The sequence below is a fragment of the Sus scrofa genome, chromosome 1 (assembly GCF_054392235.1).
Source record: "Sus scrofa isolate SSC_HxYL_T2T_F1_AM1 chromosome 1, Sscrofa_HxYL_maternal_Yorkshire_Landrace_v2.0, whole genome shotgun sequence".
Classification (NCBI taxonomy): domain Eukaryota; kingdom Metazoa; phylum Chordata; class Mammalia; order Artiodactyla; family Suidae; genus Sus; species Sus scrofa.
This window is the reverse complement of record NC_139383.1, coordinates 233,843,048-233,858,608: the sequence shown is the minus strand read 5'-3', so window position 1 is coordinate 233,858,608 and position 15,561 is coordinate 233,843,048. Positions and strand designations below refer to the sequence as shown.

The 15,561-nt window shown below is 39.7% G+C and overlaps 1 protein-coding gene across 2 annotated transcripts in view; it reads left to right on the top strand.

Moving 5' to 3' along the window:
- The first annotated feature begins 15,209 nt into the window (after nt 1-15,209).
- The window catches only part of APBA1 (amyloid beta precursor protein binding family A member 1), a 239,843-nt gene continuing 239,491 nt past the window's right edge, over nt 15,210-15,561 (top strand). For both annotated transcript variants that reach the window (XM_084987534.1, XM_084987523.1), the window contains exon 1: nt 15,210-15,558. The gene's annotated coding sequence lies outside the window, so the exon portion shown is untranslated. The remainder of the gene's footprint in view (nt 15,559-15,561) is intronic.

The window sequence follows — 15,561 nt, the reverse complement described above, 5'->3', positions numbered from 1 at the left end:
ACTTCAAGAAATACTACAAAGCCACAGTCATCAAAACAGTGTGGTACTGGTACCAAAACAGACAGACAGACCAATGGAACAGAATAGAGAGTCCGGACACCTATGGTCAATTAATCTTTGACAAGGGAGGCAAGAACATAAAATGGGAAAAAGAGAATCTATTCAGCAAGCATTGCTGGGAAACCTGGACAGCTGCATGCAAAGCAATGAAACTAGAACACACCCTCACACCATGCACAAAACTAAACTCCAAATGGCTGAAAGACTTAAATGTAAGACAGGACACCATCAAACTCCTAGAAGAAAACATAGGCAAAACACTCTCTGACAACAACATCATGAATATTTTCTCAGGTCAGTCTCCCAAAGCAATAGAAATTAGAGCAACAATAAACCCATGGGACCTCATCAAACTGGAAAGCTTTTGCACAGCAAAGGAAACCCAAAAGAAAACAAAAAGGCAACTTACAGAATGGGAGGAAATAGTTTCAAATGATGCAACCGACAAGGGCTTAATCTCTAGAATATATAAACAACTTATACAACCCAACAGCAAAAAAGCCAATCAATCAATGGAAAAATGGGCAAAAGACCTGAATAGACATTTCTCCAAAGAAGATATACAGATGGCCAACAAACACATGAAAAAATGCTCAACATCACTGATTATAAAAGAAATGCAAATCAAAACTACCACGAGATATCACCTCACACCAGTCAGAATGGCCATCATTAATAAATCCACAAATAACAAGTGCTGGAGGGGCTGTGGGAAAAGGGAACCCTCCTGCACTGCTGGTGGGAATGTAAACTGGTACAGCCACTATGGAGAACAGTTTGGAGATACCTTAGATATCTATACATAGAACTTCCATATGATCCCACAATCCCACTCTTAGGCATCTATCCGGACAAAACTCTACTTAAAAGAGACACGTGCACCTGCATGTTCATTGCAGCACTATTCACAATAGCCAGGACATGGAAACAACCCAAATGTCCATCGACAGATGATTGGATTCGGAAGAAGTGGTATATATACACAATGGAATACTACTCAGCCATAAAAAAGAATGACATAATGCCATTTGCAGCAACATGGATGGAACTAGAGAATCTCATGCTGAGTGAAATGAGCCAGAAAGACAAAGACAAATACCATATGATATCACTTATAACTGGAATCTAATATCTAGCACAAATGTACATCTCCTTAGAAAAGAAAATCATGGACTTGGAGAAAAGACTTGTGGCTGTCTGATGGGAGGGGGAGGGAGTGGGAGGGATCGGGAGCTTGGGCTTATCAGACACAACTTAGAATAGATTTACAAGGAGATCCTGCTGAATAGCATTGAGAACTTTGTCTAGATACTCATGTTGCAACAGAGGAAAGGCTGGGGGAAAAATGTAATTGTAATGTATACATGTAAGGATAACATGACCCCCTTGCTGTACAGTGGGAAAAAAAAAAAGAAAAACTTCCAACAAACCAAAGTCCAGGACCAGATGACTTCACAAGTGAATTCTATCAACCATTTAGAGAAGAGCTAACACCTTTTCTTCTGAGCCATTCCAAAAAATTGCAGAGGAAGGGACACTCCCTAACTCATGCTATGAGGCCACCATCACCCTGATACCAAAACTAGACAAAGATACCACAGAAAAAAAGAAAATTAAAGGCCAATTTCACTGATGAACATAGATGCAAAAATCCTCAACAAAATACTAGCAAACCAAATCCAATAATACATTTAAGGGATTGTATATCTTGATCAAGTGGGATTTATCCCAGGGATGCAAGGATTCTTCCATATTCGCAAATCAATCAGTGTTATACACCACATTAACAAACTGAAGAAAAAAACCACATGTTCCTCACAAAAGATGCAGAAAAAGCCTTTGACAAAATCCAACACCCATTTCTGATAAAAACCCTTCAGAAAGTGGGCACAGAGGGAACCCAACTCCACATAATAAAGGCCATCTATGACAAACCCAGAGCTAACATCATTCTCAATGGTGAAAAGCTGAAAGAATTCCCGTTGAGATCAGGAACAGGACAAGGATGTCCACTCTTGCCACTACTATTCAACATAGTTTTAGAAGTCCTAGCCATGGCAATCAGAGAAGAAAAAGAAATAAAAGGAATCCAAATTGGAAAGGAAGAAGTAAAACTATCACTGTTTGCAGATCACATGATACTACATCTATTGAATCCCAAAGATGCTACCAGAAAACTGTTAGAGCTCATCAATGAACTTGGCAAAGTTGCAGGATACAAAATGAATACACAGAAATCAATTGCATTTCTATATACTAACAAAGAAAGATCATAAAGAGAAATTAGGGAAGCAATCCCATTTACCATCACATCAAAAAGAATAAAATACTTAGGAGTAAACCTACCTAAAGAGACAAAAGACCTGAACTCTGAAAACTATAAGATGCTGATGAAAGAAATCAAAGATGGCACAAATATATGGAAATACATACCACGCTCTTGGATTGGAGGAGTCAATATTATCAAAATGACTGTGCTACCCAAGGCAATCTACAGATTCAATGCAATCCCTATCAAATCACCATGGACATCTTTCAAAGAACTAGAACAAAATATTTTAAAATTTGTTTGGGAGCACAAAAGGCCCAGAATAGCCAAAGACACCCTAGAAAAGAAAAACGGAGCTGGAGGAATTAGGCTTCCTGACTTCAGACTATACTACAAAGCTACAGTCATCAAAACCGTATGATACTGGCACAAAGACAAAATATAGATCAGTGGAACAGGATAGAAAGCCCAGAATTAAACCCACACACCTACCGTCAACTAATCTATGACAAAGGAGGCAAGAATATACAGTGCAGAAAAGACAGCCACTTCAATAAGCGGTGCTGGGAAAACTGGACAGCCACATGGAAAAGAATGAAATTACAACACTTCCTACCACCGTACACAAAAATAGACTCAAAAAGGATTAAAGACCTAAATATAAGACCACAAACGATACAACTCTTAGAGGAAAACATAGGCCAAACACTCTCCGACATAAACCACAGCAATATCTTCTCAGATCCACCTTCTAGAGTAACGACCACAAAAATAAACAAATGGGACTTGATTAAACTTCAAAGTTTCTGCACAGCAAAGGAAACCCTAAACAAAACGAAAAGACAACCCACAGAATGGGAGAAAATATTTGCAAATGAAGCCAACTGACAAGGGATTAATCTCCAAAATTTATCCACATCATCTGCAGCTCAATACCAAGAAAATGAAACAACTCCATCGAAAAATGGGCAGAAGATCCAAACAGACAATTCTCCAAAGAAGACATACAGATGGCCAAAAAACACATGAGAAGATGTTCATCTTCACTAATTATTAGAGAAATGCAAATCCAAACCACTATGAGGTACCCCCTTACACCAGCCAGAATGGCCATCATCAAAAAGTCCACAAGCAATAAGTGCTGGAGAGGGTGTGGAGAAAAAGGAACCCTACATTATCTGTTGGTGGGAATGTAAATTGGTGCAACCACTATGGAGCCTCCTCAGAAAACTAAAGTAGAATTACCATTTGATCTAGCAATCCCACTCCTGGGCATCTATCTAGAGAAAACCATGACTCGAAAAGATACATGTAGGAGTTCCTGTCGTGGCTCAGTGGTTAACAAATCTGACTAGGAACCATGAGGTTGTGGGTTCGATCCCTGGCCTTGCTCAGTGGGTTAAGGATCTGGCGTTTCCATGAGCTGTAGTGTAGATTGCAGACGCGGCTCGGATCCCGCGTTGCTGTGTCTCTGGCATAGGCCTTTGGCTACAGCTCCGATTAGACCCCTAGCCTGTGAACCTCCATATGCCACTTGGCCCTAGAAAAAGGCAAAAAGACAAAAAAAAAAAAGAAAAGAAATGATACATGTACCCCAATGTTCACTGCAGCACTCTATACAATACCCAAGACATGGAATAACCTAAGTGTCCACCAACAGAGGGGTGGATAAAGAAGAGGTGGTACATATACACAATGGAATATTAGCCATTAAAAGAAAAGAAATAACAGCATTAGCAGCAACATGGATGGACCTAGACATTATCATGCCAAGTGAAGTCAGTCAGGCAGTGAGACACCAATATCATATGCTATCACTTACATGTGGAATCTAAAAAAGGACACCATGAACTTCTTTGCAGAACAGATCCTGACTCACAGACTGAAAAGCTTAGGGTTTCCAAAGGGGACAGATTTGGGGGTGGGGAGATGGGATGGGGGTTTCAGATGGATATGCCTTAAAATTGGGTTGTGATGATTGTTGTACAACTATAAATGTATTAAAACTCATTGAGTAATGAAAAAAATAAAGATAATAATGGGAGTTCCCGTCGTGGCACAGTGGTTAACGAATCTGACTAGGAACCATGAGGTTGCAGGTTCGATCCCTGGCCTCACTCAGTGGGTTAACGATCGGCGATGCCCTGAGCTGTAGTGTAGGTTGCAGACATGGCTTGGATCCCGCGTTGCTGTGGCTCTGGCATAGGCCAGTGGCTACAGCTCCGATTAGACCCCTAGCCTGGGAACCTCCATATGCCGCGGGAGCGGCCCAAGAAATGGCAAAAAGACAAAAAAAAAAAAAAGATAATAATGAGATCATTCTATATATACTGCTTTGTAACTTGAATGTCCAGTAAATAGTATATTGCAGACAATTTCCCCTCTAATAACTCATGGGCTCCCTCCTTTGTTTCAATGATTTATAACATTCCTTTTCTATATATACTATATATAATTTACATAACCATTATATATAATTTCTACACTATAAAATTATACTATAGTATAATTTTAGACTATAATTTATATAACTAGTTCCCTCTTGATACTCATTTTGGTTACCAAATCATTATTATCACGAATGCTACATTGATTATGTACGTCTTTGTAGACTTATGCAATGCAAAGATATCTGAAATTTATGACTATCTGAAAACAAACATCTATGACTCTTTTTTTTTTTTTTTTTTTTTTGTCTTTTTGTCTTTTTGGTTTTCGAGGGCCGCTTCCCGCGGCATATTGGAGGTTCCCAGGCTAGGGGTCGAATCAGAGCTATAGCCACCGGCCTACACCACAGCCACAGCAACGCCGGATCGTTAACCCACTGAGCAAGGCCAGAGATTGAACCCGCAACCTAGTCAGATTCATTAACCACTGCGCCACGATGGGAACTCCCAAACATCTATGACTTTTGAGTATTTCTGTATGATAAATGTCTAGAAATAGCATTTCAGGGTCAAAGCTTATAGCTAAGCAAGCCTTTTCAAATATTGTTTATACTCACAAATACTGTATCATAAAAATGCCTGCTTTGCTATTACATTTTTAACAATGTAGTATATTATCAAGTTTCCTTTTGTTTGGCCAGTCTATTCAGTGCAAAATATTGCCATTGTTATCCTTGGTATTTCCTTAGAGATGCTGAGCACTTTTTTGTAGATCTGTGTGTCATTTGTTTTTCTTCTAGGAATTAGTCATTATTGTCCTTTGTGTTTCTATTTACTTATCTTTTCTCATTGATTTGTTAAAGCTGCTTTTTGTATCAGGCACAGTAGCACTTTATTACATTATAAGCATAATTTTCTATGGTTTTCTTTTGACTATTTTTGATTTTTTTGGTACAGAAATTCTTTAATGTTATTGTATTTACTGGTATTTTCTAATTCTGGGTCTGTGTCATGCTTAGAAAAACTCCTCTCAACTCCAAAATTATAGATAATATTCATTTTTTTTCTTTATTTTTTTTGTTTTTGTTTGTTTGTTTGTTTTTTGCTTTTTAGGGCTGCACCTGCAGCATATGGAAGTTCCAGGCTAGGGGTCGAATTGGAGCTGCAGCCACTGGCCTATTCCGCAGCCACTGGCCTATGCCACAGCCACAACAATGCAGAATCTGAGCCACATCTGTTACCTACACCACAGCTCAGGACAATGCTGGATGCTTAACCCAGTGAGCAAGGCCAGGGATCAAACCTACATCCTCATAGATACTAGTCAGTTGGATTCATTTCCACCTAGCCACAATGGCAATTCCTCTTCAAGTAATTTAATCTTTTCAATTATTCTACTTTTTTTTTTTTTTTTTGCTGCATCCACAGCATATATAATTTCCTGGGCCAGGGATTGAACCTGCACCACAGCAGTGACCTGAGCCACAGCAGTGACAACACCAGATCCTTAACACACTGAGACACCAGGGAACTCCTACATTTTTATTTTTGAAGTATGTAGATTTTATTTTGCCATAAAGAGTGGGGTTGAAAATCTAGTTTATTTTGTCACAAATGGCTAGTCAGTTGACCTAATAACACATTAAATAATCCATTTTTTCTACACAAATTTCAAATGCCACATTTATGATGTAGTAAGTATTCACATAGACTTTGTGTATTTCTGAGATCCATTTACTCTGACTCCTGAGCCAGAAAGTGGCAATTTATCTTTGAGTAAACACACTCTTATCAGAAAAACAAAATGCTGCTATTCTGGAGTTGAACATCCCTAGACATTATGGAAAATTTCCTTTTACTTACTTATGAGTCATCAGACTCGGGCGATATGGTCAACATATCTAAAGGTGTCAAATATGGTTATCATGTCCAAGTTACTGTGAGCCTCACCTACAGTTTTTTACCCCTACTTTACTTGTCAAGGAAGGACCAACATAGTTCATCTCTTTTTATTGTAGCGACAGAGTTCATTGTGACTAAATGATGGAACCACAAACTAAAAGTACTGTATTTCATAAAGGCTAGTGACATCAGTCTAAGCTATGGAACTTTCTCTCTCAAAGATGCCCTGAGTGTGAACAGATGTTTAGATTCATATGCATAGATGAGAAATTAAGAATATCTTTTCCAACTATTGTATCCATCCTTGTGTAGATGTACATTGACTACGTGAAAATAGATACAGTATTTTAGTTTGAGAACATTTCTGAGTAGAGTTCACATAGAATCAATGATTCAGAGGTTTGCCATAGTGTGTGTGTGTGTGTGTGTGTGTGTGTGTGTGTGTGTGTGTGTGTGTATCCTTTTGTCTCTTCAGTTCCCATGGCATAATGGATGGGAACAACCCTGTAACTCTCTATCTCAGATGGAATGCCATGTTGTGCCTCTTGATTCCATTGTGTGGGTTTGTGCTATGTTGTACCTTTCTCCATGGCCTACTTGCCTATCAGACTCAGCAGGTATAATGCCTAGAGCCCACAATACTTTAAGGAGCTCATAAGAATGTCTTCATTTCTTTTAAAATCAGGGGCAAAAAAAAAAAAAAAAAAGAATTTTTAAGTCAAAGGAAATGTTCTTATATAATATTAATATATCCATCTTTGTACCAATATAGTTATAAAGTATATTCTTTGATATTTTTTATGAAGGAAAAGGCCCACAAAAGTCATAACACAGCCTTGCTTGTCCCTCAAAAGGTTTCTTACAAAGTGAACACTAAACTTTTTAGATCTTTCATCTCTATTCTCCTCTTGGAAATTCACAATTAAACTATAATAATTTTAGTTTACTCCAGGTTCTCTGAATTTATGCGATCCTGGAACTTTTTTTTTCCACATAATAACTACTGTCTTCCCCCAGAACTAGTGTTCCATAGGAAAACTTGTGAAACACTTAGCTTTCTATTACTTTAAGACTCAACATTGATCAAGATAGTCTATAGCTGAAATCTCTCAACTGTATATATTTTTAGCAGACTATATAGAAGCCTAAAGAATTATTATCTGTTCTATTTAAACAATTAAAATGCATACCTTATTCTCCTGGAGCAGCATGCTAGCAACAGAGCCCTATCTATTCACTTGGCGAGAGAATTTTACTGTTGCACAAGTTTTAGATTTATGCTACACAGCTCACTGAGACACATTTCAGTTCAGTTTTCTTGATAGGCTTGCAGCAGTATGAGGATGAAAAGAATTCCCAAATGGCAAGGAAGGGTAAAAAGCTGCTTTCCTGAATCCCAGAACATGTTATTCCTTAACCTATCAGACCTTATTAAGAGTAACTTAAAATCTGTCAGCTCTCAAAAGGTTTCTCCAATAACAGATTTCTTGGTTCCATCTCAGTTCCTGCAGTTCCTATAACCACAGCCTATTCAATTTAGCAGTGCTTGGCTGCATGAATGCTGAAATTAAAATGTGCTTTCAAAATTCAATCCATAGCAAAACTGACCTAACTTATAAGCATCTCCACAGTTAGATTTAATAAAAAGATATGAGTTTGGGATGGAAGGCAGAAGAAGGATAAATTTCTCTGAGGAATAAAAGTAGAAAGTGGTTGGTTTTTTTTTTTTTTAAGTTTATATTGACTATGTCCCCTTTTCTTGGGAGGGGGCAGGGGAGCCACACCTACAGCAATGCCAAATCCTCGCGGCCACCAGGGAACTCTGGCTAATGTCCTTATTTTAAAGTCAGTTTTCTATTTGATAGAAAAAGTCAGAGACCTTAAGTCTTTTATTTTCTTTTTTCTTTTTTTTTTCAGCTTGCAGAAGGTTTGTTCAATAGGAAAATGATCTCTATTACTTTTCTGGAAGCAGATGCATCTCTCCGGACATATTGCTTTAAAATACATATAATTCTCATCTAAGAGAAACTCATAAGCCTTTTGGTTAAAAGAAAATCAAATTCAGGATCATAATATTTTTAAAAATTAGGGAATAAAATTTCTTTTAAGGAAAATAAACCTGCTTATTTAGCTACAGACCTGACTTCTAGAAGCTAGAAAATTGATTTAGTTCTCTAAATACGTAGCATTTTAGCAAAACAATACAAACAACCAAAAACAAAAGCTCTCCTCTGCACTTCTTTTATTGCCAGTACACTTCATGAAATGATTTGTGTATAGGTCTGTCTGCCCTCCTTAAGGCAGAATAGTCCTTGAGGGTAGAGAGGTTATAATATTTGCTTTAGTCTCACAAATGCCTAGCACACCCACTAGCATTTGCCTGTACAGCTTGTGGAATGGAGATCTAAGTGTTAGTGGGGTTTTTTTGTTTTGTTTTTGTCTTTTTGCTTTTATTTTTTTAAGAGTGTGTAAAAGGGATCAGAAAAGCGAAAATAGGATGACATCCCTCTGCCTTAGTGATATGAGTAAACGGAAGAGATTTCTATCTTCTAAATGTTTCTGGATTTTCCTAATGAGAACCTATCACCTTGTGGAGCTGAGAGGAAGCAGGGCTCTCTGCCACTGCTGAAGGAAGACTCCCCTTTTATCTCTTACCAACCCTGCTTCGCACCCCCGCCCCCACCAGCTTCATACCTACTTGCCATTGGCATGTTCATCTTTGCCAAGCTGACTGTCAAAAAAATGGTACCCGTATAGTTTTTTTGTTTTGTTTTTGTCTTTTTGCCATTTCTTGGGCCGCTCCCGTGGCATATGGAGGTTCCCAGGCTAGGGGTCGAATCGGAGCTGTGGCTGCCAGCCCACACCAGAGCCACAGCAACGCGGGATCCGAGCCACGTCTGCGACCTACACCACAGCTCACGGCAATGCCGGAACGTTAACCCACTGAGCAAGGGCAAGGATTGAACCCGCAACCTCATGGTTCCTAGTCGGATTCGTTAACCACTGCGACATGACGGGAACTCCCTAGTGGTTTTTTGATAGTGTAGTCTACTGGAAATTGTCATCATGGCCATGATTATTAGTTACATTGTTACCATTCCTCTGAATATGAGACAGAAGGAGAGAATGAATGAGAGAATATATTATCCCCCTTGGCTGGCAAAGGGCTTGAAGTCTTGATAAAATTGCTGAAACTAATTTTATTTACTATTAAAGTCTTACCTAGGCTCTTTATTGTTGAGCCAATAAAGATATTTATAACTTTTTCCCAGAGGCTACTGAATTCTAATAAAAATAGTAACAAAGGAAAAATAAATTATTTTAAAGGCAAATCAGTAGTTTTGAATAAACTAATTGTAGTAATTGGAAGGATCATTAGTAAATATATCAAGCAGCCAATAAATATTTCAGGTATACTTGCTAGGTACTCTATATATGCTAGGTATTTGGTACAAGGAACACAAAAACACTATACCTGACATTTGGTCCCTATTCTTGAAGAGCTCATGATCTAGGTGGGGAGAAGATACAACATACCCAAAATAAAAAACAAAATAAAGCAAGAACAGAGCAGCAGTGATTTTTAAATTACACTTCCATATGTCAGTGCAATTGTAGAAACAGCACTGAGGTTATCTCTTGCCCAAAATGAAAAATGGTAGCCTATTTCTTTGTTTATGAACTGGTAAAACTGGTTATTAGAATTCTCTCAATTTTATATTTGTATTTTATACAACTTCCTTAGACAATTGGTGTTTACTACCATTTCTCTATTATTAAGAGGGCAAAAAGATATGTCTATAGCAAACACATATTGAGAGAAAAATTTCTGAAACTGCTGAACACTTAATTTCATCGCTTCTTATTTGTAAGGGAATGCACTACTGGTTGTAATGTTTTTTTCTAGAACACAGTCATATTTTCTTCCAGTAAAATTGTTCCTAGTGTGTAGGATGAATTAAATATATCAAGATTTTATGTTCTTCCTACCAGATGACCATAATATTCAGACGTCTTACTACTGAAGTAAACTGGGGAACAATCAAGTGTATAAGCAGATGTAAAAGAGAATGAGCAAAAAATGTTATCAATTTTTGTCATTTACATCCTGATATTCCACAGAGGCTGTAAGGCTGCTAATGCTTCAAACAGGTGCTCAGACATTAAGTATATCAATGATAGCAACACAGTCTGAAAACATTTTCTTGGAGTATGTGGTATGTGAAATAAGCTTGGAAGCATAAATCAAATCTGGAAAAATGCTATAGAAATGCAAAGTGACCCGATAGCTATTCTGTAATGCTACCAGGCATCTGGTGGTAATGTTAATTTCCACAGACACATTTTTAGTAACCCTAGCCATATTTTTTCAAATTGTTAGGGTCATGTCTATATTGTAATTTTTTTTAAAACTACCAGTACATAGAAAGAGGAAAATATCACTACCACTTAAGTGGACTACTGTTAACATTTCGATGTACCTTTTGTGTTTTTTGTTTTGTTTTGCTTTTTCTGCTGCACTCGTGGCATGAAGTTCCTGGGCCAGGGACTGAACCCACACCATAGCTGCAGCCTGAGCGACAGCAGTGACAATGCCCAATCCTTAACCCACTGCACCACCAGGAAAGTCCTTTTTTTGTTTTTGTTTTTTGGGGTTCGTTTGTGGAGGGTTTGGGTGTATTTTTTCGGTGCACTTTTTAAAAGTCATGATCAATTGTCTACATAATTTTGAATCTTGATTTTTTTCAACTGTGATGAGAACTTAAGCTTGCGGTTTTTTTCATATTATTAAAAATATGTGGATATGATATTTTTAAGGGCTACATAAAACTGTAAAGACATTAATCTATGTACCAACTCCTTTGTTGCTGTAAATTTAGGTTAAATTTTCTCAGTCTTTTCTTTTCTTTTTTTTTTTTTTTTTTGTCTTTTTGCTATTTCTTGGGCTGCTCCCACGGCATATGGAGGTTCCCAGGCTAGGGGTCAAATCGGAGCTGTAGCCACTGGCCTACACCAGAGCCACAGCAACAGGGGATCCCAGCTGCGTCTGAGACCTACACCACAGCTCACAGCAACGCCGGATCGTTAACCCACTGAGCAAGGGCAGGGACCGAACCCGCAACCTCATGGTTCCTAGTCAGATTCGTTAACAACTGTGCCACGACAGGAACTCCAGTCTTTTCTACTATAAGTCTGACATGAATAGGATAGATGTTTTCCTTTGCTTCTGCCCATTTCCCACTCTTTGTGGTCGTACTTAGGTCTTGCTCTATTCTCAGTCACGTGGTACGAGGAAGACCCAGCTCCAAGGTGGGAGCCATGCTATTGGTCATGGAGGTTGGTTCAGAGATGGGCATATAACCATTCAAAGAAGACAGTATGCTCCCATGACATTCTTCACTCAGAAACTTCATTTTCGGTGGTAGGGTCACTATGTGGAACCAGAATGCCTTCTAGTGGATCAGAAAGCGCAGCCAGAGAATGCAATTCGGGTGGGAATCATTAAAGAGTACAGTGAATGTGATTCAAGGAAGAGAGAAAGGGAGCCTGACATATTTGGGGATAGAAAGGAAAAAGACTGGGTCTTGTTTGAAGCCAGGAGAGGATGTATGTCAAGAAAAAGCTGGTGAAATAAGAAACAGCACGTAAAAGTAAATTCATTGAAGTTTAGGATATGTACATTTCACAAAGGTTTATTTTGTCCATGCATCCAAAATTCTGTGACAAAAATAACTACAGATTGGATAGGTTGCTAGATAATCAAGTGTTAGCAAAAATAAAATCCTCAAGAAAAACCTCATTACCCAAAGATTATTGAATATTTGCTCTATATACAACCTCAGTTCTTAACTTAAACTCAAGGACTAAGAGAGAAAAAAGGTAATTGCTAAGGAATATGAAACCAAGGAAAAGTATATACTGCTACCAAAAGAGACATGTTCTGTTTGGGCTGTCGAGAATCCTAACAGGGGTTGAACAAGGACATGATCACACTCTTGTGAAACTTGAATTTAGTGAATCTTGGGCTCTTCGGGTCTTTCCTGACCAAAAGAAACCTAAATGAGTAAAATTTCATGGATCCCTGCCCTCTCACCAAGGGGCAAACAGTGCCTGTCCCAGTAAGATACACTCCTAGGTACAGGGCAGGGTTATGGAGTTCAGGAACTCAGAGATCACACTGAAGAAAATTATCTTTGAGTCAGTGGGAGGCCAATTTGAGTTTGCTTATAATAGGAGGCTCTAAATTGGCATGCACAGAGACTTCTGAACCATATGTAGTGGTGGACAAGGCCTGAATTTAAACCCAAGTCACTTGGGACAATGTCTATAGTATTATTACCTGCTACAATGGATGGCAAGGTGCCAGTATTCTATATACTGACTTCTGAAACATTGAACAGCAGTTCTGACCCTTGTTAAAAGTAGATGAGTACAAGCATCTGAAGTGGCTTATAAGAATACTTATAATAAAGTAGAAAAATGCCAATAAAGCAGGCACAGGAAAATTATCGATAGAAAACAAGACCAAACGAAGAGCTGTGACATAGACATGAATGTTATATGCATCTACCCATTTCCTAGACTGACCTACAAATTTGGCTTCAGTTTCCTGCCAGCCAAGGCACAAAGAGTTCTCTGATGACCTAGTGGTTAAAGATTCGGTGTGGTCACTGCCATGGTACGGGTTCGATCCCTGGTCCAGGAACTTCCACGTGCTGCAGGTATGACCAAACAAAGTACAAAATAAGCAGAAAGATCTCTGAGGAAGGAGTTCCCATCATAGTGCAGCAGAAACAAAACTGACTACTATCCATGAGGATGGGGTTCGATCCCTGGCCTTGTTCGGTGGGTTAAAGATTTGGTGTTGCTGTGGCTGTGGTGTAGGCCAGCTACAGCTCTGATTCACCCCCTAGCCTGGAAACCTCCATATGCCATGGGTGTGGCCCTAAAAAGAAAGATTGCTGAGATAACAAACCAAATGGCACCAAGTGTATGCACAGAGAAGAGCCTGTCACTCAGAACCTATATCCCCTTACTGAATCTGAAATTCTAACAAGATTAATTTCCTTCCTAAAACCACAGCTGATTAAAAGTAACAAAATAGGGACTATCATAGCAAGGCACTCTGAAAAGCCTCCAAACTGGTATGTATGAAGGCAAGAACTAAAAATAAGCAGAAGAACAGGCAGTGTAAAAACTAAAAACCCTAAATACTCACCAAGTAATAGGCAGGAGTGTGTCAAGGGTTCAGCATCTCTCTGCCCTGGACCCTGACCTTCATGAATCACTTCTTCAGACAGCTACCTCACAAATCTTTCAGGAACTGATATGTGATCATGATCACACACTTCCAACACTTACAGCCTTTCACTGACTTCCAAGGTTCACAGGATAAAATCCTTATTTAAAGAGGCCCATAAGGTTCTACAGGTGTGGCTGCTGCTGCCTGCCTCCCTAGCCCTTTCTCATTCCCTCTCACTTCAGCCCCACCTGCGTGGGCTTCTACACATTTCCTTCTGTCTGCCTGGAAGAGTCTCAGTGCTGCCTCTCCTAGATAGCCTGGAAGATCATTTCCCTGGAAAGCCTAACCCAATCCTGGAGTTATATTAGGTTTTGCTATAAACCTTTAGCACCTTTGCAATTGAGAATGGATCACAGTTGCACTTATTAGTCTAATTGTTTAATATCTGTTTCCTCCATTGTACTGTGAACTCTGGGAGAACAAGGGCCCTATCTAGAATATACGTCGAATAAATATTTGCTGGGGGGAAGAAAAAGAATTATGTAAGGTCACAGTACAAGTATCCTTGTAGTATATAATATTTCGATTTTAGTAAAAGATCTTTTTGAGGAGGGGGAAGCTATTAATTAGTTATTAAAGCCAAAAAAAAAAAGATTCATTACGCAGTGGAATGTAAATTCATATGAATTTTAAAGCTAAAACACAAGACTTCAAGAATACATCAGACTACATTCCAGATTTCTGGCAGTATTTTGCTTAAAATAATATGTAAACATGGTGTGTGTAGCAAGAGATTCCTTTCCCAAGAGCTCCAGATAATCAAGGCTTATCTTCATTTTACTAGATGAGAATATGTGTATGAAGATGGCTTTGCAAACTATAAGGCTTTGTGCAAATATCATTTATTATTACTGAGAAATCTGTGAAGAGAAATGATTTCGCTCATAATACATTGCCAATTATAGGTGAGGCTGTCGACAGAGCCCAAGTCCCCTGAGGCCTGTCTATCCCACTGCTTTTCATTAACGCACAGCACCTGACACCTGGTTCCTGCTGCTAAGGCTCCCCCCCACCCCCACTCTTATTCCCTCCCACGCATATCTGGGACTGATGCCCTAAGCTAGGCTCAAATACAGTCTAAATTCTGACCAACCAGAACTGAGAAGCAGGTAGAAAAATTAAGCCGAGCATCTCCCGGCAGAAGCTTTCTGCTCTTCCCCCAGGAACGGACTCTTCCCCTCAAGGGCGGCAAACGCGGCCCGTTTAGCTCCAGCTCAAACCCGAGCGACTCGCCCCCTGGCGGCGACAACGCAGGACTGCAGCGCTTTCCGAGACGCCAGCCACCCTCTTTTCTGAAGGGGTCTTGTGCAGCCGCGGGGCAGCGAAATGCAGGCAGGGCCGGAAGAAGAGAAGCTCGGTAGTAACTCAGCAAAGGGAACACCCCTCAGGAGCCAAAGCAGCGGCCCGACCTCGTGGTCCCACAGCGCGGCCCATCCTGTCGGGGAACCCCCTCTGGGCTTCCGCCGAGGAGGCGGGGGTGTCCCCATCAGTCCCCTCGCGGAGACAACCCCACGTCACGCTCAGTGCGCCCGGCCAGCAGCCAGAGGAGAGAACAGGAGGTCCGGCGGGGCCCACGCACTGCAAGACGCCCCTGCCCGAGCCAGGCACTTAAGAGCGACAAGAGGCAGCAGAGCCAGGCA